The sequence below is a fragment of the Oryctolagus cuniculus genome, chromosome 14 (assembly GCF_051225735.1).
Source record: "Oryctolagus cuniculus isolate XC-2025 breed Fujian yellow rabbit chromosome 14, ASM5122573v1, whole genome shotgun sequence".
NCBI lineage: Eukaryota > Metazoa > Chordata > Mammalia > Lagomorpha > Leporidae > Oryctolagus > Oryctolagus cuniculus.
Window position 1 is genome coordinate 30,522,367 of NC_142880.1, and position 26,710 is coordinate 30,549,076.

The following is a 26,710-nucleotide window of genomic DNA, read 5'->3' on the forward strand; positions in this document are numbered from 1 at the left end:
CAGCTGAGCACAGTGGCTGTTGCCGCTGTCATAATGGACTGGCCGAGCAGCGGGTCACAGGGTGCTGGAAAAGAGGAAGTCTCATTACTGGCTCAGGCTCAGGGCTCAATGCGCTTGTGAGTTCTGATCATAGCACAGAAACACATTGCCTGTGCATACGGGCGATACTGCCGCTGAATTCTGGTCTTCTGCGGTATTTCAATCCGAGTCTTCTGCTGAAAGAATTATCAGGAGACTTGGAGAATACCTGGTAGTGTCACACAATTAAAACATTTTATCCATGTGGAGAGTCTGCTTTGGGCAACAGTCATGTTGATGCTAAGACAGAAAACTGCCTGCAGGTTCTGGGGGAACAGGTGCACAGCTGACGTCACTTAATACCTGAGGGAAGCACCACTCTGGCAGGCACTGGCAGGCTGAGTTCTACCAGCTGGGCCACCCAAGGAAAGGCAACGCCCCAACTTGCTGGACAGGGTACCAGGAGTCAGCGAGAAAGCCTTTTTCATTTTTAAATTCCCAGCACTGAACATGGTGCCCTGAGCAGATGGCCCAAAAGTAATGGGTGAGTTAAGCAAATGGGTTTGGAGCCAGGTAACTCAGTGCAGCTCTCTAAGCCTTTTCTGTCTGCAAAAAAATGAAACACAGTTATTCTGAGCCCTAAGTTAAATAATGTATTGAAGCAATTAGCACATAGTTGAGCTTAAAAACAGTAGCTTATTCCATCAAGCATATTTTGAAGATGAAAGCTTGGGGCTGCTGCTGTGGTGCAGTGGGTTAAAGCCCTGGCCTGAAGCGCCGGCATCCCATATGGGCAGTGGTTCTAGTCCTGGCTGCTCCTCTGCTGATCCAGCTCTCTGCTATGGCCTGGGAAAGCAGCAGAAGATGGCCAGAGTCCTTGGACCCCTGCACCCACGTGGGAGACCTGGCTGAAGCTCCTGGCTCCTAACTTTGGATCAGCTCAGCTCTGGCCATTGTGGCCATCTGGGGAGTGAACCAGCAGATGGAAGCCCTCTCTCTCTCTCTCTCTCTCTCTTTCTCTGTAACTCTTTCAAACAAATAAAAATAAATCTTAAAAAAATATGAAAGCTGCCTAGGAAGAACAAGGTCAAGAGAAGATGGAGGAAAAAACCCACCCTAGTCATTCATAGATCGATGGCGACAACCCACACCATCCTAATAGCCTCGTGTGAGTGCAAACAAGCTGGAATTTCACAAAAAAAAAGGTTTTTAGAAAGAAATATGGCTTTTCAGCATTTTTTGGTAATTTTTTTGTCTATAAACAGTAAATTTTCATGAGAGTAAATGCTAATTAGAATAAATATTTCTTGTCTCATTTGACTCAAACTTTGACTATTGTATTACTTGTGAAACCTCAAGGATAGGAACACACACAGTTGAAAAGAAACTCCTTTAGTCATGTTTATGTGTATGAACGTATCTGCCAATGGAAGTACAGAGACATAAAAGTACTGATGGTCCCTGTCTTTCAAATATGTTTACACTTCTGCATTCTTCTAAAATGATCTTGCCACAGATAAAAGTTGAATTTCTTTTCCTTTTTTTTGCATTACTAGTGCCTTGAAATTAAAGAAGATATTTTAGGTGTTGGCAGTTTTCCATGTTTGCCTGCAACATTACTGCAACAATTTTTAGGATAGTCTGGAGGGATACACCTTATTTGTTATTTGCAGGCTTCAGTCATGGAACTGGTTAGAAATGATGAACATTTTAATAAAACTGCTTCTATTTCAAAAGTTTATTTATTTGAAAGTCAGAATTATATATATAGAGAGGGAAATATACACACACATAAACAGAGAGAGAGAGAAAAAAGAGAGAGACAGAGAGATCTTTTCATCTGCTGGTTCACTCCCCAAATGGCTGCAACAGCCTGGGCTGGGCCAGGCCAAAGCCAGGAGCCAGGAGCCAGGAGCGTCTTCTAGGTCTCCCACGTGGGTGCAGGGGTCCAAGAACTTGGGCCATCTTCCATTGTCTTTTCCAGGCCATTAGCAGAGTGCTGGATCAGAAGTGCAGCAGCTGGGACCTGAACCAGTACCCATATGGGATGTCGGCACTGCAGACGGTGGGCTGAACCTGTACATCACAGTGCTGACTCCATAAAATTGCTTCTTATTAAAGGGTTAAGTTTGCAAGAAAGTACTATTGTGTCTTTGAGGACTACTTGAAATAGAGGTTTCCTGGGGCTATGCCTCCACCTGTGGAGCCAGTAACTTATATGGGTGCTGGTTCCTGTTGCTTTTCTTGCAACCGTGAATAAGTTAATTAGACTCGTAATTTGATGTGTAATATATAAAGATCCAGTGCCAAAAGCTAGATAACTCCTGCGGTCTGTGTTGGCAGGAAACTGGAGTCAGGAGCCAAGTTGGTGCCTGAAAATGAACCCAGGCCCTCCACTGTGGGATGTGGGCATCTTAACTCCCAGGATAAACACCTGTTCATCTGAAAAGCATCTCTGACCCCTTCTTTTTTACCATCTAAATACAATCAGTTGAAAGTCTCCTGTAGGGAGAGTATACTGAAATTATACCCATCTTTCAAAGATAAGTCAACATATCAGCTTTTCAATGAAGTCCTCCAAAATAATTAATTCATATTGATTTCTTTTTCCTTTGGAATCGCAGAGCATCAACTGAGTCCATCAATTATTTGGATACTTAATCATATATCTTTTTGTATCACTAAAGACCAAACTCTAAATTGTTTTTATTTCCCATAATTTTGCAGTTTATATATATAGTAGGTACTCAATAGATTTCCATTATGATGAATTATATTTTTGTAACTCGTTATTACCTGGCATACCTCTAACACATGAATAAGATGCTTGCAAATATTTTTGATAGATTAGAATATTAACACCAAAGAAATGGATTGAGTTCTAAATAAATACCCCTGTGCAAAGAACATTTTACTTAATAATACTGTGTTTCTAAGTGAGAAGAAAAGTAAATAATAGTTGTTAACAATGCAAAATAACTTAAATAGAATGCACATTGCCCAAATGTGCTCAAAGACAGCCCTCTCCTGTCAGTTCCATAGCTGAATTACACAGAAGTATTTTTAAAATGGCAATGGCTTCCAGGGGCCCATGCTGCCTCATTAGAAGAGATCAGTGCAGGAAGCGGGCTGCCTGGTGCACTGAGCCGCAGTCAGCGGGCCTGCAGGTTGACGGGGAAGCACGGATCCCAAGTGCAGGAGTTCTCCAAAGGAAAACACCCCATTTCAATTTCCCACACCCCACGCGGGCAATCATTAGTAGGCAAAAACAGCTGATTTTAATTGTTCCGACTGGTACACAGGAAGAATGACAATCGCCCAAGTAGAGAATTCTTTTTCCCTTCCTAATTAGTCAAAGAAAGTTGACATACCATGGCATATTCATGAGTCCACGGGAGAGGAAACAGATTTTAAAAGGAGAGATGAATGAAAAGATAGCAGATGGAGAGAAAATGGTTTTGATCACAGATGACTAGAAATGAAGGAAAATCGAGATAAACTAATATTAGAAAGCTGAAATGCTTACAGAAAAATTAATAAACATGAAAAGCAGAGGAGAAATGGAAGGAGGTTAATTATAGGAAAACTGGGTTTCTCATTGTTACTATTATCTGCTATGCTTGTAGACCCCACAATTTCTGTTCTCACACAAAATATGATTTTGAATCCAGCGATTGACTCCCAACGCCACAGCGGACATTCAGTCTCATTAACTGACTGACACACTTTAAACGTGTTAAGAGGGAGCATGCAATGCATTTTGAAAACTGACTTAAGTTTTCCCCAACTTCCAAGAAATAAAATAACTCTTTTAAATTATATAACAATCTCTCAAACAACGTAAATTCTGAAAACCAGAAAATCTTTGATTATATTTTCCTGATATTTGAAGGTTGCTTGCAATAAACAGAATATTTATATGAATAAAATTAATGCACTACTTAGGAGGAGGTACTGGGTGAAAGAATCATAAATCCAATACATATCACAAAATCATTCTCGCTCTCACCTACATAGACTTGATCTTAAGAAAAAAAAAAAAACCAGTTGAGTAATATCGTCACGAGACTGGAATTTTTAAAAAACAGTAAGAATGATTAAAAGGACATCTCACTTTTTAAAAACTAGTAACTGAGCTCACAAAGATGCTTCGCTTTACCAGAGCCGACTCCGGAGCCCTGTTTAACGTTGGTTTTGCAATCGAAGTAGAGGCAGCTCAGAGCTACCGCAGCTCACTGTGACGAGAGTCTCCAGAGGAGATGAATGAGATCATCGTATTGATAAGGTCGCAATCGATCTGAAGCAGACCTTTTTTAAATTAGCAAAACGTTGCAGCACTTTAGTAAGTGTCACCAACGGCCCTTCTCCATGAAAAATGCACTGGCTTATGGAAAATCTAATTTTGTAAATTAAAAATTTGTCTCATAACAGAAAAAGTGTTGCTACACCTGTTTTTCCCCCAATTCATTATTATTTCAGAGACACAGATTTTTCAAGGCAGCTTCCTTTCCTGTCTGGTTTCAGAATAGCCCATCTCTCAAAGATCTTTTAAAATAAGCTATGTCTACTAATTAAAATCAATGCTTATGACTGAAAGTGTCAAAAGAAAGTTTCCTCCAAACACTAATAGCTATCAGACTTAAATAAATTCTGTTCCCATCAAAATGAAAACATCTTTAGCAAGACCTGAAATGACTTCTCTCAAACATTAGTGACCCCTTGAATTAATCTGAAGAGAGCAAAACTCACCCTTTTGCTTTCTTGGAAGGAAACAAGTGGACAGAGAAGCAATCTCGGATGGTAAAGGAATTGGCATTAAAACTATTACAGACATACCCACCATCTGGAAAGAGAAGTCAACTTTTCCTTCCTTCAAGAAAAAAAAAAAAGGCTGGAAACCTTTCCAGAGATAGACGCCTATGACAGGTGGATGGATGAATACAGAAATAAAAATAATTTTATTAAATTTAGAAAGCAATTCTCAAAGTGGAAATCGCCGCAGAATTACCTGGGGTTCTTGTTAAAAATTGAGATTTGTACAACGTCTGCAAATATAGCAGGTTCAAGTTTACACATCTCCCCAGGTGATTATTTTGCACAAGGAAAGTCTCAGGATCCCTGCTCTCGAAAGCCATTTCACTGTGTGCACTGTGGTGTTGGTAGTACCGAAGCTTTCCTTCCAGGGGCGTCAGGTGTAATGACCAGAGGTCAGGCAGACCACCGGCACCAACTCTAGTTCCACCCCTTACAACTGAACTTGGGGCAAGGTAGCTAAACGCTAAGATTTGGGTTCCTCATCTGAAAAGTAAGGGCTTTTCATATTTCACAGAGGTGCTTTAGGGATTAAAGAGAAGTTCGTGTGCAGAGCCTGGCACACGGGAAGCTTTTAAAGACAGGATAATGAGTTCATTGCCCACGGTGACAGTTAAACAGGCCTGCAGCTGGTCCACAGACTGTACCTCAGGTGGCAGCCAATAAAAGAAGCCACCATTTGGGACGGACTGTTCTGAGCTCCCCCGGACAAGGTGTTTGGATGAAACTCCAAGCATATTCACTAAGATTTTACAAAACTAATTTTGCAAGAGTAGGCAAGGGAGAGATTGCTTATGGAACAATTTCGGAAACCATTAAGAAAAGAACAGAAAAGAGCCGGCTCCGAAACAAAGGTAAATATTTCGATTTTCTCAGTGTTCAACTCTAGGCTCTGATGGCGTTGAGAAAGTGGCAAGCGAGTCTGCATCGATTTCACGTTGAAAATTAGGACAGGATTTGCCAGCTTCAGGCCTGTGAGATGGAGTCCTTTCATTTCAAATGCACATGGCTGCACAGCTTTGCCTAATAGAATCACTTCTTGATGATGGCTTTCCCCTCTTTGTGCTTCCTCAACCTTCCAGCGTGTTTATGCCCCAAGCAAGCAGCTAAGGGCACCAAGGCCCTGGTGCTGTAAGTAAGTGCAGGTGGGCACCGGGGATGGGGACCCAGGAAGTGCGGGTTTAAACAACATCTGCTTTCAGTCACTGTTCCCTGTACCCTGCCAATTAGCGTGATCAGGAAGTAACGTGCTAATAAACAGCTCCAACACCGGAATCGGGAGAAAGGAAGCGGCATTTCTCTCGTTGGTTAGAAAAAAAACTAGCTGCAGGCCAAATTACAAATTAAAAAAAAAAAATCACTGAAGGAGAAGAGAGGTTCTAATTTTTGTTTAGAATACGTTTAGCAATACATCCCTTATAAAGCGCCGTACTCAAAATGCTATTAGGGAGGAGGAAGTTGCCCATCCTCCTCCGGAACTTCGTGGAGCTTCACACTCATAGGGGACGCGCGACCCCGCGGGGTGCAGTTCCCTGCTCGCATCACCTCAGGTACAGCCGAAACTGTCTGCTGTACCCAAACACCATATTCGCACACACACAGCTAAAGGAAGCACTAGAGAGGGTCCACTGGCTGCAGAGGACACAGTTTGTTGCACACTTAGAATGCAACTGTGGTGAAGAACTTCCTAGTGATTGCGAAGGAAATACAAATGTTTTAAAATGACTCTTCGCTTTCCGTGTGCACGGATCGATTTTATGCGGACCTAGTGGACTCAGTGCGGGTGGCGGACGCCAGCATGCGCCCCGTGTCCTTCCACAACACTGTGGAACTCAGCACCCCGCGCAGCGGCTGAGCCTGGTGTCGCGCGATCAATTCTTAGCTGTTGCCATGGCAGAGAAAAGGTCCACGCTGAACAGCCCAACAGCCACATGCTACAGGTAGAAAGCATAATTCTCCCGGAGTCAGCCACGGCACACAGACGGAGAAGACGGAGTGGCTTGGAAGAAGGTGAACTCTGAGCGAGAATGGCAGGAGCAAAGACGGGTTCTGGTTTCTTTTAGCTGTGAACAGTTGGGGACTGTTCCCTAGGTTTTTCCCCAAGTTTAAAAATCTCCTTCCCCTTCGTGGCCAGGCATGTTTCCCCTTCTTCAGCTCTCAGGTACGCAAGGACTAACATATTCTGTACTCTCAGAACAAAAGATGCGCCCATTGGACGACAGAGTACTCTGCCCTTGCAGCCATTTGAGAATCCACACCTCACACGGCTTTTCCTGCCTCCCGCCACGAAAGAACAAGAGCCCAAATTATCTTTGCTTCTATAATTGTGACAGCGAGAAGTTTACTTATCCTTAAAAAGCACCAAAACACAAAGGAATTTGCTGTTAACGCTAAAGATAGCTGCTGCATGCTCCGTTGTCCTTAGGCGCCACTTCCTTAAAGACCAGAGAAGGGCTCCCAAATGGATTCTTCGCGAGGCGCTACTAGTGCGCCCCTAAACAACCATTTCTTCCTCCCGCCTCTGTCTTTTCCCAGGTACTGAGGCTGCCAACTCATACCTGCTGATTTGTCTTCTATGAGGGTACTTCAACAAGTTTGTGGAACATAGAATTAAATTTATTTTTAATCCATGCATGAGTGGGGTCTTCAATAAGTTCAAGGAAAACGTGTATTATGAAAAAAACTATGCATGGATTTCAAAGAAAAATGCTGCACCAAAATAATAAGCTTATTTTTTAATTCCACTTTTTTCCACAAACTTCCTGAAGTGCTCTCATATTATGCAGGTCTGTGCTCTCTCTGAGATGTCTAATTGAATAAGATTTGAAATTAAATGGGAAACAATTCTGTCATACTGCTAAGAAATAAGAAAATGAAGGGAAAACGGCATCACGGTGTAAATTTTGTGTGGATTGCTGCACTTCTTTCAAAATGCTGCATCTTTAGTTTATGAGTGATGGGACGATCATTCATTTTCTTAAAATAAATGTTGGCATATTAGAGCCTCAAATGTCAAGTATGGTCAAGGTTCTGTGGAAATTAGTGGAGACGTGAACATCAGGTGCTTTAGCAAGAGGAAGTGACTTGACTCCTGTGGTCTCCATGGTAACAGCCTTGGTGCTTACATCAAAGGGCCTGCTCCTCCAGGCTCCATAGGCCCTGATCTTTCTGATGCACATGTGGGCCAGGAAATTGTTCTTCTCATAGGCAGGGCCCCCCGCTTTCAGAGCTGGCCATTAGCCTTCGTTTAGGGATGCTGGTTGGGAAAGTTACCAGTCCCCACGCGCTGAGTCTAGCACCGCACAAACAGTAGGTAATTCATATCAAGAGAGGCATTCAAGAATAATTTAGAAGGACCCCATGTATGTTCAACCTACTTTTAGCTATGCAGAACACTAAGGTGTTTCAAGTTATGATCGATAGTGAATACGCAGGGCTGCTATATAATCACACACACACTTACACAGAGGCAGCTCTATCATGGAGACAGACTTTATCATCTGGACATATTTTTCTGATATGCCTCACCTGCCTTTCACCTGGTTCCCGTCAAGCCCACACCCCCTTCACTGTCTCATTAAATCCACTACTTCATTTCAGTGGGTGTACTGTGGAAACCTGGTTAACCCTCACATCCGGTTCTATATTTTTATAGGAGTGGCTTTTATTATGCAAAAAAGTTCACATCCTCCAAGTGCGGTTTTGGTATAATGGTTCTTACAGCATGGGGATTACGTCTGTCACTTGTTACTAAAAACAGGACAGTTTTCAGCCCCTTCTGACCTGGCCTTGGCTGACACACAAGCTTGCTGAAGTTGTCCCTGGAGCCCGCCTATGAGCGCACTGCTTCCTCTACACTGTTTTGTGTCTCTGGAACTAGTATCTCAAAAAGGCAAGAAAAGCTCTGTGAGGTTTATTCAGCATTTTGCAAGAACAGGAATGATACGGACAGAAGACACATGTGGGGAACTTTGTGCTTCCTGTTCTTTCTCAATTTCTTTTGACTTCTGCTGCCCCGGGTAACTGGCTTTCCATGCAGGCAGGGGCTCACGCATATCCATAGTTCCAGGGCACAGCTTGTCTCTTCACTGAGCCTCTTGACCTACACAGTTGCTCATTCATCTACTCCCTTCCCAAGAGTAATCCTAAAAGATTTCTGAATGAACAAAACATACAAATTTAGCAAGCAATTGTATTTGGGTCTGACAGACTGACTACACCTGGAAAAATCTTCATCCTTGACATTTATTTAATAACTCTTTCCTGATCATCAGCTTCTCAGAGCCAGACACTGTGCTAGGAAATCAGGAAATGGATATCAATCATACTCCAAACCTTAGGAAGTCTCCGATTAGAAGGGCAAGAGGATGAGTAAGTGTATTCTGTAAAGTGGGATGCAGGTTATTAGACGGTAGGCATGGGAAGTTATGGGGAGGACAGAGGAGAGGCAGGGTGGGCTGGGTACCAGGGGTTTCCTTGAAAAGGTGAAGTCTAAGGGGACAAAGTAATAGCAAGATGGGGAGGGACACAAAGCAGAACAACTAACCCATGTAAGAGCCGTGGACATGGGAACAGCAGGTGCATTCAACTTCGGATTACAGTGAATGGAGGTAGGGGACCTGGGTACCAAAGGCAGGGCAAAGATGAGAGTAGTCACACATGATTCAGACCCCTCATTAACACACAGCGAGTCACAACCTGGAAGGATGTGGACACAGTGGAATGAATGTAAAATGTCCTTTCCTGATAAATATTTTTTAAAGATGACTTGAGAATCCTTGCATTTGGATGTGAGAAAGTCTACTTCACAAATGCCTAGATTTCTCAGCTAAACGTTATTACAATTGATCATGGGCTGAGGTATCCTATAGGTACGGGGGAGAGGTAAGAAAGGATAGAGCCTTGCTAATTGGGTTTTGTTTTTATAAGAATAATTTTATTAATTCCTTGTGGTAAACATGACTCAAAGATAGTGCAATGCATTTGGAATGATAAATGTCAGCACAACATTACGCACACTATAGATCTGTTAGCATAATTTTGTTGTGTAATTTTTGAAAGGGGATAATTTTAAACTTAAAAATAAAACGCAGGTGCTGGCATCCCATATGGGTGCTGTTTTGAGTCCCAGCTGCTCCACTTCTAATCCAGCTCCCTGCTAATGGCCAGGGAAAGCAGTAGAGGATGGTGCAGGTGTTTGGGCCCCTGCACACACATGGGAGATACAGAAGTTACTGGCTCCTGGCTTTGGATCTGCCCACCTCTGGCTGTTGCAGCCATTTGGAGAGTGAACCAGTGGATGGAAGACCTTTCTGTCTATCTCTCCCTCTATCTGTAACTCTGCCTCTTAAATATATAAATAAATCTTTAAAAAAAATAAAATGCATAGTTTCTGTGTGGGCTGATGGGAAAGTTCTGGAGATAAATGATTGTGTAATGCTGTGAATAGACTCAATGCCACTGAATTGTACTCTTAAAAATGCTGACATGAGGGAGGCACTTGGTTCTGTGGTTAAGATGCCAGCTGGGACAACTGTACCCATACCACAGTGCCAGGCTGGAGTCCCAGTTCTGCTTCTGATCCCGCCTTCCTGCTACTGTGCAGCCTGGAAGGCAGCACGTTATGGTTCAGCTACTTGGGACTGTGCTACTCACAAGGGACACCTGGATTGAATACTTAGCTCCTGGCTCTAGTCTGGCACAGCCCTAATCAATTGTTGCAAGCATTTGAGGAGTGAACCAGTACATGGAAGACTTCTCTATATCTGTCTCTGTGTGTGTGTCTGTCTCTTTGATATTCAATAAATAAATAAAAATTTAATAAATATTTAAATTGGTACGCTTTATGTCATGTATATTTTACCAAAGTTAAAAAAACATAAAATAATGTAAAGTTACAATTTATAGAATAAGAAGTTTTAAATAGAGTAAAATAGCATTAATGACATTTAGCAACCCTTTCATTGTGATTACCAATATTCATCTATATGAACTGCTACCAAGCATCTCTCTTTTATATTGGCATTATTTTCGTTTTACAGAGAGGAATATATTTTACTAGGATAAGAAATATCATTGCATGCAAAACTTGAAAGACCACTACATAGTAGTTATTGCCACCACTCTGCATGCCAACTGGGATATTTTGTGGTTGTTTTTTCCAGTATTAAATGCATTTAAAAAGATTCCACAGACTAGCTTCTCTCTAATAGGGCGAGTCTTAAAAGTATTTTTTAAGTGAAGAATTTTGATCTATCTGAAGAAGATGTGTCTATCCATGTGCTATTTTCTTAGTAAATTAAAACAGAGAAATGGATATCAATGTATTTATATGGCTTGAAAAAATTGATGACTTCAGTTATCTGTCATTTCATGGTACAAAACTCAAAATCTTTAGGGAATATTTTCATTGTAGCGGGACAATTATGTGTTCATGATCAGGCAAATTCATAAATAAACAAATAAAACAAGGTATTTGGAAGAGCTGATCTCACATTCTCAAAGAATAAAATACTTTCTTGTCATTATACCTAAGATTCTAGAGTCCTGATCTTTTCCTAAAGTACACACATTTTTTTTCCCAGAACTTTACCAGATTAAACTGAGAGTTAGAATCTGGTGGGTCTGACACTAGCATACCTGTCCACCATTTACCCAGGGCTACTGCGGGCCAGGCACTGTGGAACAAGACGGACAGAATCTCTTGCTTCCAAAATGGGAAAAGAGGAATTAAGCAAAAATTGTGTGTGTGTGTGTGTGTGTGTGTGTGTACACAACTACAGTTTTGGAAGTTTACATGTAGAAACTTCACACTCCAAGAACTAGAGCCAGCACTGTGGGTTAAGCCTGGGATGGACAATCTCTCTCTCTCTCATTCTTTGTCTCTCTCTCCCTCTCTCTGTAACTCTGACTCTCAAAATCAATCAATCAAAAACAAAAAACAACTCCAAAAACTTTGTGGGGAAATGGAACTAAAAGGTAAATTTTTTAAAAGAGGTAAGTTTATTTTGGTGCAAAACATGGTGAAGTCGATGTATGCTTTTTTTCATAGCATACATCTTCCATAAACTTTTTAAGAATTTTTATATGCATATTTCAACATTTTTGCACCTAAGTAAACCTACTTTTAATACTACTTTACTACTTTCCATGCATATGAGGATACTTGAAAAACTTCATACATATATGAAGTTCATGTATATAAACACACAAATGTCTATACAGATATATCCTATAAAAGAAATGTACAAGAAATTGCTAAGATTAAACATATGGAAAGGCATTTACTGCCACTACTTTCATAGGTTTATTTTATTTTTTAAGGACTAGTTTATTTACTTGAAAGAGTGACAAGGGAGAAGGAAGAGACAGAGAGAGACCTTCCATCTGCTGGTGCACTTCCCAAATGCCTACAAGAGCTGAGGTTGGGCCCAGCCGAAGCCAGGAGCCAGGAACTCCACGTAGGTCTCCCGTATGGGTTACAGGAATCCAGCTATTTGGACCATCATCTGCTGCCTCCCACACGCATGAGGGGTAAGCTGAGTAAGAAGCAGAGTAGCTGGGACTTGAACCACGCACTCCAATACGGGATGAGAGCATCCCAAGCAGAGGCCTGACCTACTGCACTGCAGTGCCACCCCTCCTGCCACTAGTTTCAGTGAGGTTGACAGCAAAGGCTTTGAAGTCAGAATAAATACTGGCTCCTCTACTTGGTGGCTGGTGTTACTCAATGGCTGAGACACTGAACCTTTACAAGCTACAGTGTTCTTAACTATGCAGTGAAGACAGTATTTCTTTTTCTTTGAGGGTTATTATGCAAGTTACAGCATGCAAAATGTTGAACAGAATAAACTGCAAACCTAGTATGTGTTATTATTATCATAATACCTCCATTTGCTATAAAACACAAAAATTGAGGATGAAGCACATTTAACCCAGGTAACATGCAAAACCATGCTACTTCCCTACAACACTCTGTGTCACATTCAAATTTTGGATTCATAAATCAACAATTTCGTGATTTGGAAACTCATTCTAGGGTATATGTACCAGAAAGTAATTGTAGAAAACAGATTCTTTTCTAATTAATGAGGCTAATCATGCATTAGAATATCCCAAAATACTAGAAAAATGCTGAAGCTTGTCTTCCTCTGCCAGACCAAGAGGCCCAAGCACATGGATCCTGTAGGCAAATGTCCACACAAAGACACAGGAATGCGAATAAAGCCCCGGGAGAATTCTCAATGTCAGAGCTCTTGGAGAAACTTTAGGGTTCCAATCTAATACAGAGAAGTGAATGAACTGCACAGCTGCCCACTTGTGACTGCACTGGGTGTGGGGCAAGACCTGGCATCAAGCAAAGGTTCCAACGTCTTGATCCGAATCGATAACTCTGGCCTGAGATCTCTGTCATGTAAGCGTGCACGTGATGAGCTGGCAGAACTGCCGCTGCCTTGTGTGATCAAACAACAAGAATGCAAAATCACTGGGGATACAGTGCACGGGCAGAGCACAATTAGAGCCATGAATTATTCTCAGGGACAAAAATGACTGCTGAGGGAATAAGCACCATGAAATTACTGATGATTCCTTTCAAAAAATTACCCAAAGCGAAGGGTAATAAGATACAGCACAAACATCCTACCTGGATCATCACTAGATGAGGTGACCATCTGGAGCCAAGAGGCTGCACACACCTCTCATATTTTAGATTAAGAATCTAAATAAAAACGATAGTTCCTGTGAAACGTTGCCTCATTCTCATTAGTACACAGTTAAGGCTTTATATAGAATAGATAACTCAACCTCCAAGGCTATTTATAGGAAGCTAATAACGGAGACCCCAAAGACCTCAATTTACATGAAAACACAGCAAGGCTACATTCACTCAGGTATACCCATCACAGCCATGTAGACAAAAGCTCTAAGAACTCATAATCTGCCCTCTTTGGATTTCGTCAGGGATGGCTGGCTAATTGGAGGAACTCATGAAAGTACCTTACAATCCAATTAGCACTTCAGTGCAATTAAGTGGTAGAGGCCTCGCTATTCTGCAGAGACTGGCTTTGATCTTGCAGTGAAAAGTGTCCTTCCTTAAAGCTGGGGTTTTGATTTTTTTTCTCAGTAATTAGTGCTAATTGTAAACCCAAGGCTGACCTGCTATAAACAGAATGTTTTACCGCATTTGACATAAGGACCTGAAATCAGCGCTCCCTTTTGTCTATATTGTACTTGCTTATTAGAAGTCTGGCTATTTTGCTCATCATTTGATGCACAATGGATAAGTACATACTAAAGTCAGCTGAAACAAATGCCTTGATCTTAAGAGCTTGTGTGGGTATTTTCGCTCATGTCTTTTAAGCCCAGTTACCATAAAAGTGGTTGATTGAATTTCACTTAAGGAATATACTGTAGTTTTTCTACACAAAGAATGACTATTCAAAAGCAGCTTCTAAAGAGGTTCAGCGACCCTTGCATGTTTGGAAAATAAAAACAAAGGAGGAAAATGGTCTTTTCATGGGAACAAACATGAAGAAGTGCATAAATACACTGCATTAAGTCTGCTGAAAGATATCTATTATAACAAGGTCTGTTAAAGCAACTCATTGTTTAGATTCATAAAAATGAATTAAAATAGAGGCCAATGAGGTATCTCTAGATGGAAATAAGATGGTGCAAAATATAAAATCCCAGACCCTGTCTAAGGCATAGATAAGATCCTTTGAAACTAGCAGGTGGCTTGCAAATGCAAAGTAGCTGGATATTGCACAGGACATTTATCCCTGAAATATGTTTTTAAAAAAACTCCATCCCATGATTTAGTGAATACTTTCCTCATCGAAAAAAAATCTTAAGTGGAGCTAGGCCTAGTCCAGGTTATGCTGTTAGACATTCTGAATTAGGGCCAATTCAGTGATCTTGAAGTACCCAGTCTCGTGTTCAGACATATAATTACTGGAGGGAAAAATATCTATCCAAATACAAACATACATTTCACATAAAATATGATGACACCAATTAGCACTTCTTGGAAATAGCTATGTTGGTGATTTTTTTTTCCTTAAGGGAAAGAGCCTGGAAACAGTATTTTCTATAAAGGACAGTATGACCACCTCTGATTAAAATAAACAAAAGGCAGAATATGCTCTTTAGAAATTTTCTCTCCAGTCTTTTAGATTTATTTTAATAATTTTCAAGCAAAAACTGCACGCAGTTCTAAAAAAATCAGAGAACAATAAAAAACTTTGGATTACTTCTCCCCATCCCTCCGCTCCTCCTCTTCAGAGGAAAGAAATTACTTTTAACTCCTTCAACCTGCGCTTTGGTGCTTTCCTTCCATATTTCTTAACCAGCTAGGACTCCTCCAGTGAAATCACCCCGCGGGACAGGCCCCAAGTCTTTGTATTTCAGAGCTCATCCAGAGAGGGCCTGGACTCCGAGAATTACTACAGACCGTCACCCCTGTTTTCAGGAGAGCCCTCCTGCTTGTCTCCAAGTCTTGAGATTCCCTCGGTCTTCCAAGAGCATGATCCCCGCCCTGATGAAGAGCTGAGGTCATCTGACCAGGGGCAGATGGGGCTCTGGGGGCGGGGGAGACGACGAGGTCTACGTGCAACCTGCACACACTGTTAGGCAATCCTTGCCTTTCCTACCTTCGCCTTATCTTACTGGTTGGCCTCCAGTTTCTCAGACCTTACTGGGAGGCACACTGGCCAGCTGCTATTTGGTACTCTCAACCTGAGAGCATTTTTATTTGACTTTACTCTGTAAAATCTTTTATCATTCCTTTAAAATTTTTTTGTGTTAATATATATTTAGAAATTGTCATTTTAACTATTTTAAGTGTATAATTCAATTGCATCAATTATACTCATTTTGTTGTACAACCATCTCTACTATTTCCAAACTCTTTCATCACCTTGATCATTTATTCTATCTGCTTTTTGGCTTCACAGTTTGTGTTTTAGGGATATAGTGTCCTCCTATGTTAATCACAATTAATTTTTTATGTTTTTTTTTTTTTTTGCTTTGTTTGAGAGTGATTTTCAAAAGAAGGGCACAGAAATGTCTTTATTCTCTTATCATAAAACCAACATTCCATCCTGCCTTTTTAAGACAGATCTTTTTAAGACCGTGCCCAGAATGGTTAAGTAACTTGCTCTGGGTACCAATGTGATTTAACAGCATGACAAGATAAGAACACAATTTGCCTAATTAGACATCCAGGGTACTTCCCATCAACTATGTTATTCTTATCATTATTTGGGTCTTGGTGAGTTTAGATTTTTTGTTCATAGTTTTAAATTTGTATACCAGTGATGTTTAGGATGATGTTTCTGTAGACACCACTGGAACACTAACTGTTGGACAGTTGTTAACTGAGAAACTAGAGCTTCCTAAGGGATGACAGTAACAAGGAAATCAAAGAGTAGAATTCCATCTGCAGAATTTCTTGCATGAGCAGGCATAGTAGCACTAGTTGGCCAATGCTGACTGTTAAATTTTCAGTACCTTCTCCTGTGGTTGGCAGACTACCATTTAGGACCTGGTTAATATGACATTTTAATACTTTACCAATACATTATGCATCCTGAATTAGGTGTAAATAATACCTTAATTAATAGTGTAAACATAAAAAGGGATAAAAATCATGTTTTTGGTAATTGGATGTAGCTTCTTATGTTATACATTTTAACGTCCCATATTCCACATATCACTATTTTGGGGTGGGACAAATTATTTTATTTAATCTCAAGCATTATCTTTTCCAATGACAAACTGGAAAGAAAAAGAGCTTTAACAGGATGATATAATTTAAATAGTATGCTAAGTTTTATTTTAAAAAATTTTTGAGATTAAAAAATTCCTATTTTATTGAGGTATAACTGCTAATAAAATAGTGTATATATTTAAAGTAGATAAAGTGAACTGATAAACTGTATGTTAAGTTTTAACTCTGTTTGAGGGAAGTACATGGAAATGTATATTACAAAAATACTATGTATGATTTCAGAAATGTTTTGTGCCATATTAATCTCATCATTTAAATCCACGAACTTTTTGCCATCCCCTTGTAATTGATTTGAGAGTCCCTGAAGGAAAGGGGAAGGAAAAGGAGAGGAATAATGAAGGCAACAACATCAAAGAGACAGAACAGCCCCTTCAGGGAGGGCTCTGGTGGGACCTATTTTATACATGAAAGAGCTAGGGCTCAGCCAAGTTACTCGACTTACCTAACCTCACAGAAGTAAAAGTGAGAAAGCTAGGATTTGAACCCAGATCCAGTGCTGTCCAAAGACATCCTGAAAACTCAAAAACAAAGTTTACTCAGGTGTCTAACCTAAACCTAGGAGTGAGCATAAAATATTATAGTACACTGAACATGGTGAGGGGAGAGCGAATTCTCCTCATCCAAAAAGGCAATTTAGTCTCGTCTTTTAGAGTAGACACATCTGGTACTCTTGATAAACTATTCATAAATATGGAAAACACTGGACGGGACACACTAAACTAGGGCTATGAAAAAGTAGCTGAAAAATGCATTCTTACTTTTAAGTGAATACGATGAATCACTACAAAAACCCATTGAACTACAGCGAAATTTTTTTTTAGCACAAAACTTACTTTACACGCCAACAATATGGTCAAAGACCCAGAAATAAGTGAAAACGGTTGTCGCACAGACATTGAGACGTAAAACCATGGCAAATGCACCATTTACTTTCTTCACTGGAAAGCCTTGTGATCCTCAGTTAGGGTCTCATGACTCTTCTTTTAGGGAAAATTCTGATAAGCTAGCTCTTTTCTCATTGTAGTACAAAGCACATCCAAAACATTAAACAGAAAGGGTTGAAATAATGCTAAAAGTAGGGACACCAGAACATTAAACACTGAGAAATGACTATGATGAACCCCTGCAAAAGAACTCAAGGAAGTCAGAGGTCACCACACAGCCTATGAGTCAAATTCAACCCTACGTGTATGGTGATGAAGTTCTCCTGGAAATCAGCCACGGTGATTCTTGGTGGCTGCTTTGTCAGTTCAACAGCAGAACTGCTTAGCAGCAACAGAGACCAGGTGGCATGCAAAACCCTAGGATATTTACTATCTGGCCCTTCAGAGAAAAAGTCAGCCAAACTCCAGGGTCTAGATCACAGGCGGCATGGACAGCCTTCCATACTTTGCTGGCTCCTGTAGGCACAGCACTTTGACTTACCCAGAAATGCTTGGCGTATGTTTAGTGTACTGCATTACACATTATTTAATAAAGTACTACGGAATGTATGTTAGAAAGTTTTCCAGAAAAACAGTAATTATTTTTCAACTGACAAAGGGTAAACATTTCAGTTAACTAGGAAAACATTTATACAGGAAGTGCCAATAAACGACAATTTTTTTTCTTTAATATTATCCCCAAAACACTACTCAGAGTTAAAATCTTGAAATTATTCACTGGCCTAAGCAGGTGAACAAAATTAAACCATTTCAGATGTCCTTGCTAAAATGTTTTTTCCCTTAAGATCAAAGTTTGTGTTCTAATTTCCTCCAGGTGACCCACAGTCTCAGGGTTGAAGAAGATTCTCGTTCCCTAAGCCCAGCACGTCGGGAACACTGATATCAGACAAGTGAATTGGCATTTTTGAAGAACTACTGCTGTAATTTAAACTACTCCTTGATCTTCCCCCAAAGCATGCTAGAGAACCTAATTTCCATAAAACTTTCTAACCCAATTTGAACAGTATAATGTGGACAGTGGGGAATAAATGGGTTTGATCAATTATGAATTTATATGATATGTTAGTAAGCTATTCAGGCATAGTCTTACAATCCAGTATTTTGAACACTAATACCATGATACATAATTTTAAAATGGTGCATTTCAGAAAAACCTCACTAGGGCATATTTGCATATTTGGAAATCTAATTAACCCAAGCATATCTTAAGGCTTTCAAGAGAGAACATACAATAACATTTTTGTCAGCTGCATGTTTGCTTGAGGCTATGTAAAGATTTTATCATCTGGTGTAATTTAACTCTTCAGTTCCCAATTTTTATACACAGGCTGTCTAATCTAGGAGTCAGCCAGGTGGAACCTGTCCTTTGTGGGCTGGAAACTCCGGGGCCCACTATGGACAAGAAAGAGGACTTTGGGCCACTTTCAGAACATAGCAAGAAGTGCCAGCGATGACTCTCCTTGCTAGCAAAACCAAAATTCAAAACTCTCTTTTCCTCTGCATTAGATAACATAACAGAGAATTACCTTTTTTTTTTTTTGCAATAACACTTGAACCAGATAAAAAAAAAAAAAAGATCACCACATTGCATAAATAACAAAACATCTGTTTTGTATTTTCTATGAGGAAGTACTTCAAAATGAGGACAGGTGCCTGGTGAAGGTCATTGCCAGACCCAATTCCCAGCCGCTACCTCCTTTGCCTTAAACTTTAATTCCCTCTAGTGGAGGATATTTCTCTCTCTCCCCACCCCCACCCCATCGCCCTCTCACCCTCTTCCTCTACTAGGCCAGACCACAGGAAAAAAGGAGAGGGAAGAAAGAAAAGACCAGTTCTTCAGACCCACTGGCTTCCTGCTAGAAGACGACACTTCTGTGCTTACATGCATTTCTCCCTGCACGCTTTGTGGAGGCTGATCCATGGCCAAAGCCCCACTCTTGTGCAATCTTTCCTGTGTAGCTTCGGCCATTTATCTTGTCAGGGTAGGCAAAGACCTGCTGCCCTTGTTACTGCATCTCCTCAATGACGGCTGCAGAGATGGGGGCTCTGACTACAAACACCTGAAGTGTCCTGGCATGGCCTGCACCTGTTGTGCAAAGTTCCCTGCAGATGCTCCTGTTAGTGAAATCTGAAGGAAACGACTGCTGTAGAAGAAACGAAAGTGCTTGTGTGTGTTAGGTAGGAAACGAGATCTATGAAGAACTGTGCTATGTCCAATGGAAACTAAGTAGAGTAAACTAGCAATTTCAGGAGGTAGAAGTTAAAAAAAAGTTATGAATTTAATTTGCAAAATTGTAGAGTAGCTTCTACTACAAATGCTTGTGTCTTTGTCTCTCAAGTTAAAAAAATTAAGAAATTGTTTCCAAAATTTAATAATATATTAGGGAACAACTTCAGTATAATATACATTGTGCATTTGCTTAGGAGGATTTGTGAAAAATTCTGGTGGACACAGAAAACTACCCCGATGCACAGAGCTACAGAAAAATTCACGAAGCACATATAAGTGCATCTCAGACTCCTACCAGGCACCTCATTTCACCTCCTGTGTGAGGACTCAGTTGTAAGCCACACTCCTCTGTGTATCTTGCAGTCAGACTTATGATAATCCACCTTCTACCACTTAACCATAACCTCCTGATGTCAATGTCTGCAAGAGAATTTCAGGTCTTTTCCATACTACACATATTGTAGCATGCATGTAGTTTTGTAGTATCCTTAACCATTTAACATGTATTAAACTGTTATTATTTTTGGTAGGCCCTCATATTTTAAAACTTTTATGTATTTCTGATGAGATTTTTGGAGTATTTTCCCCGTTTTCCTGTAAACTGCAATCGTGTGCACAGAGTGATGCCTTTTAGAAACACGTATGTCACCTGGTAACAGAACTGACTGTAGATCAACTTTTATTGCTTTATTAAAGCTCAAAGAAAGGGCAGAGGACAGAATCAATAAGAAGCTGGCTGACAAAATGAAACAAATGTTTTCATATTTACCGTGAGGATCTTTTTGGGTACAATGGGCTTTGGCTACAACTGGCAGGGCTCCCCGCCCAGCCCACTCCCATTCAGCTCAGGTGCAAACCTCTCCCAAGCCCCCGTCCCACTCCGGTCTGGATTAGCGGCATCCAGGTGTTGCCAAGCTGCCTGCTCACGCTTTGGGCGCTGGCCTAATGACACTACATGCATCTCTGTTTACTTATTCTCAGTCACTAGCCGTGAGCTGTCCAGAGCCGGCTTTGGATTCTGAGCACGGAGCACAGTGTCTAGCACGAGCGAGGTGCCCAGCAGATGCTTGGGAGGGCAGGGTACTGCGATGTCCAGTTCTTTGTATTACAGCCCTGAGCACACTGCTTCCCACAGGGCAGGCACCAGATACCTGCCGAATAAACGAAAGAAAGCAGAAAACAAAGCGCACTTCCTTTGAGATGGAAAAACAGTAAACAAAGTTCTCCCTTGAAAACTGTAAAAGAAGGCAATAATGTAAACGCTGCAGATTGTACAGCAAAGACAGCACCGTCACCTTCTCCCTGACATTGTCTGGCTCACTTCTACCGTGAGGCAGATCAACTTATGAACCTTGCACATGTGGCAGTGTTCCCGCCATTTGGAATATCTTGGTAGTCCTGCACAATGCTACTAATATTTTATAATCTAGGAATTCCTTGCAACGTAAAAGCAAGCTGTCCCTTGCTACTCTAATTTTCCTTTTTTTTTTTTTTCCTTCTACAGGGATGGACAAGTGGTCAGCGTTCCTGTGATCAGCCTCTGTATGCTAAAAGACAGATAAGAAATCAGCTCTGGCTTTCTATTTTCCTGGCTAACCAACCAAACTCCTTTCATAGTCCCCCCACATGACCTGTTTTACATCCCATAAGCATTTCTGTTGTTCTGTATTGAATTGTCACACTTCCTTTTAAAATGTAAAAATTCAAAGCCAACACAATAGTTTAATAAAGGCTTATACAATGCCAAACATGATCAAGGATTACTTCCTAACTCCCTAAATCCCAGGATCATGCTTTGCTAGGAGCCAGAAAGTTCTCCCCACCTCTCCGTGCCTGCAATTCGCACGCATTTCCCGAGCCTGCCACTTGCACTTGTGCTTTGTGGGGACAGTGGCTCAAAGACACCCTGAGCAGCGCACCACCCTGGGACTGCTCCCACCAGCTGGCTGCTCACTGGGGCTTTGGAAATGGAGCCTGTTCAGAGCATGCCTCGTCTTAAGTGACCATGGTTCTGGCCACGAGGGAACTGGGCATACCTTTTGCAGCGCAAGGTGAGTCGTTATTGTCTGCTTTCAGAGTGGGCACTGCCTGCTCACTCACCGTGAGCTCAGAGGCCACTGCTTACCAGGGCCGCACGCATACAACTTTCCTCCTCTGCTCAAAGTGCAGTTCACTCTGCCACTCAGGAGATGGCAGCTGAATGTGTCCCCTATTTTTCAAGGGTGATTTATCCACTTTATTAAGATCGTTCTGAATTCGAGTTCTACTTTTCTATGTGTTTGTAACCCTTGTGAGCTTAGTGTAATCTCCAAACTTCCTGACTATGCCTTTAATTCTTTCACCCACGAAAGAATGAAAAGGCAGCACAGAATCTGACATGGGTATCAGGACTGAATTCTGTAAGATCTCCATCAGAAGGCCTTGATGGTTATAGTTTATGACAATGACCTTGGGAGTTTTCTACCAAAAAATAAATAAATAAAAATAAAAAAGCACACTTACTTAGTTATGATGGGATCTAGTTATACAGAAATCTTATTTACCAATAAAGGGTAGCAACTTACAAGGATAATTTAAGGCAACGTTAAATTGACCATGGCTTCATCTGTTGCTTTCTTTTATGCTATGTGGGTTAATATCATCACTTAAGGACATTATACCACTTCAAGTGGATTTGCATCCTGAAAAGAGAAGGATGAAATTATAACCATGGTTTTACAAAGGTGATCTTTACTACTCTGTTGACTGTCACTGTGGAACTTCGAAAACATCAATAATTAATTGACTGTTTTAAAAATGTAAAACTATATTACATTAACATATACAATGTAAAAATATTCTTAAGTCAACATAAGAAGTTAAAGATAGGGATCTGATTAATACAGGTTACTATGACAGTGGTTCTATACTGTCATAAATTAGGTTGTGGAAATGATTCAACAAAATATTTATAGATTAATGGTACCCAGAGGCAAAAACCAGCAAAAAGCAAGTTAAAGTTAAATATGTTTGGCTAAAAAAATTCCTTTACCTTCTAATCCTCAAACTAGATATTCTATTATATAGTTAAATAAAAAAGGGTAAAGCAATCATGCCTTAATAGTTGTAAAGGTTTTCTTCATTTGTTATTTTTAACTAGATAAGTAAATTTAATTTCCATTCAAAAATATTTGCTCCTAGAGCAATTTCAATCAGATATTATGTGTCATTATTGCTGCAATCTCCAAAAGATGTAAAAAGAATAGACCCAGAGACAATTAATAGCAAAGTTCTTAAAGAACAGTGTTCACTTAATCAAATATACATGTAGACCGAAAACTCAACTATGTAATACAGAGTCTCTTAGTTGATTATTTTAAAATTTCTTTTAGTTCAAGATTCAGTTATTTAAGACTTCGAGGTTGCTTTTTGCAACGGCTTGTTCTAACTGCACAGAAATGGATCAAGAGAGAATTATAAAATTATCTCTCTAGATTGAGATTTAAAGAATATTTTGATGCAAGAATAGGTGCAAACAGAAAAAGGAACATATATCAAAAGAAGTAAACAACCTGAGCCACAATTTTCAGCAAAGAGCTAGTGAACTGACCTTGGGAATTGTATTGTATAAACATACAATTCTCCCCGTTTAGTTTTCTGCTGGCATACACACTTCTGTCTGCACATAATGTTAATACATCATTTATTTATATCAAAAGTCTGCCCTAGACAAGAGTCCTTAAAATATAGTAAGATTACAGTCTTTGTTCTGGGAGTAAAGGAACTTGAGAAAATTCTCACTCTTTAAAACATGCTATTTTATAAAATCAATTCTCAGATACTCAGCTTCTAGTCATTGAGCTATGAGTTGCCTATAAACATGCCCAACTACTTCGTCTCCTCTTCCTTCCTTGTTTTTCACATATTGGCTTTACTCATTAGGACGTCCAGGACAAGACAGGATGGCTGACACAAACCTACCAATTTAGAAGCCCTGTCCAAAACTTTCGGAAATTGACTTCCCTAAAGCAACCTTATTTTTCATCACAATTCTTGAAATATGCTTAATTAGTAGGATTAAGTTTGTAGTCATTTAACAGATTGACATGCAGAAATGTCACATTATTTTCAATTCTAATATATTATCAACTTAGAATGTATTACTAAAAATACTTATATTGATTTGTTTATGCTATACAGTATTCAAGATTAAAGATGTAGATGTAGGTGAGGGGTCGGTGCTGTTGTATAGCAAGTAAAGCTGCCGCCTGCAGTGCCGGCATCCTATATGGGCGAAGGTTCTAGTCCTGGCTGCTCCAATTCCCATTTAGTTCTCTGCTATGGTCTGGGAAGGCAGTAGAGCATGGCTCAAGTCCTTGAGTCCCTGAACCTGATGGGAGACCTGGAGGAAGTTCCAGGCTCCTTGCTTTGGATTGGCCTAACTCCAGCCATTGCAACCATTTGGGGAGTGACCTAGTGGATAAAACACCTCTCTCTCTCTCTCTCTCTCTCTCTGTCTCTGCCTCCTTGCTTTGGATTGGCCTAACTTCAGCCGTTGCAGCCATTTGGGGAGTGAGCTAGTAGACAGAAAACCTCTCTCTCTCTGCCTCTCTATAACTCTGCCTTTCAAATAAAAAAATACATCTTTTTTTAAAAAAAGAACAAAGATGTAGGTGAAACCTTTTAAAAGAAACATATGTTTTTTATTTGCTTTGGCACAAGTTACTACACTAAACCTACTTGAGATAAATGTGTTATCACCTGGGATTCGGATACTTTTTATTACAGAAAGGTTTTCCTTTCATAATGGCATTAGGATTAGTGGAATTTGATTTATGAATTGACATGGACAGGATGAATTTACTGTTGCTTCAGCAAGACACAAAGAATCCTAGAAATCACAAGATAAAAGGATGTAAGGAGTCTGAACCACTCTAGATGTAAATTTGACAGTTCACGGTTACTATAATGATAATTGGAGTTCTGAAATAACATGCTTATAAATAATATCAAATATTTCATTTGTAAAGTTCAATGAGGATTCTTAGTCTTCTTAGATTTCTCTGATTTTCCCAGCTGAGTTAAATCTAGTTTTCCTAGAAAGAAGCTTAAATATAGTTGACCTAATACAGGTAACATGAAGTCCCATGGGGAAACGCTTAGGAGTCTAACATAAAGATAATTATACCAGTTATGTGCATACTGCAAGACAGTTGCACGGCAGCAAAATGAATATAAATATTAGTTTCTCTAGCCCTTTGTTTTATCATACATTTAACAAAAAGGGACACGATGCAGGCTAGGATGGTTGTGTTGTATGCCTGGCTGTTGGTGTTTTATTTTTAATCTACAAGTTCTTAATCTTTCAAATATTTGACTATGAACAGATTTCATTTTTTACATATAGAGAAAAAGCTGCTAATATAAAAAAATTAAAAAGCCAAATACTATCTGAACAGACTGGGAGATTTCTGCTGGCTTTCTCCAAGTGGCCATCAATCTCAGGATGTTATATATGAAACATGCTGATTTTTCTCAGGGCTGATGGACGACCCCTTGGAAGAATCATGACTTTATTTTAAACGTCTATCTTATCTCCGCTTGTTACAAGCAGTATAAAGAATTTTTTTTCTCCTCTTTGCTGGATTTCCCTCAAAACAACAACTCCTGAAGCTGGTATAAGAGTGTCTGAAATAGAGAGGCAAGAGCTACTATTTGAATTGTTATGCAGTTTCACATGGCATGAGAGACTGGAGAAAGTGAAGAGAAAAACACGCTACTCTTTCCCTTTCAGGCTCATGATACAGAACCTCCAAGACTGGAGGTGCTGAGGGCACAGGCCACGACCCGAGGGCAGGGCCTCTGCCCAGGACTTCCCAGAACAGTCTGGGCTTCAGTTTGGCTCCCGGGGGCTGTCTTTCAGATTCAGGGGACAATGAAGAAATAACCATATGAAATAAGATAGGAGCAGAAGACAGAACATATTTCACTGTGGAAAAAAAATGCTTCCATGACTTTTTTCTCTTACTTTTTGGTGACATTCCATGGAGTGACAAGCAACTGGAAGAAAAGGGGATGAGATACCAGAGAACAGATTTCATTGTAAATAAACACCGCTTCCTCTGAGGTCTGAAGCCGGAGAGAGAAGACAGCTGATCCTATTCTGATGGGGACACAAATGGACTGTAAATTTTAGAACATACTTAGGACCACTGGGGACATGTTAAATCCCATTCACCATCACTCCCCTTTCTTCCTTATCATTGGGATTGTTTGCTAATTGACTGAAGGTGTAGGAAATTAAGACAAAGAAAAAAAATGCTCCTACCTCCCCATGACTATAGAACAAAGGCTAGCTGGCAGTAGAGTCAGGGACCTAAGTCTTATTCATGCATTATGCTAAATTATTCATTGGAGATAATTCATTCTGAGCGGGCTTACAGAGAACTGTTTAGTAACAGTAGGGCTCAGTAAGCTGTACATATTCCAAATTTGTTTTTGAAAATGAGAAGCAATTGTGGTTATCTCCGAGTTCTTTATTTTATCTCTGGGCTATCACTTATTTCTTCTGCAATTTTCTGCATCTTCCAAACTGTTGGGATAGAGACACAGTGCAATCTGATGAGCACCTCACTATCGCTGTCACGCTATGAGCTTTACATTTATTACTGCTGTATTTTCCAGATCCTGCGAGGTGGCTGTCATTATGTCTCGTTTACAGAGAAAAAAGCCGGAAGCTCAGAGGTTACGGAGCTTTCGTTCTCAAGTGGATGACTGTCAGATGTCGCACTGATTTAGAGAAAACCGCCAGTGACCAGAGATGGACTGCTGACTGCTGTTGCTGTGAGGGGCCTTTATGGGTGTTAGATACAATCTATACACGCCTACAGCCATGGCCCGAGAGCTTCACCTGAAATCTATGGACACCTCGTGCAC

General features: G+C 40.3%; 1 protein-coding gene across 2 annotated transcripts in view; it reads right to left on the reverse strand.

The window, feature by feature from the left end:
• FBXL17 (F-box and leucine rich repeat protein 17) overlaps positions 1-26,710 on the reverse strand; it is a 543,442-nt gene that overhangs the window by 114,774 nt on the left and 401,958 nt on the right. The window lies entirely within an intron of this gene.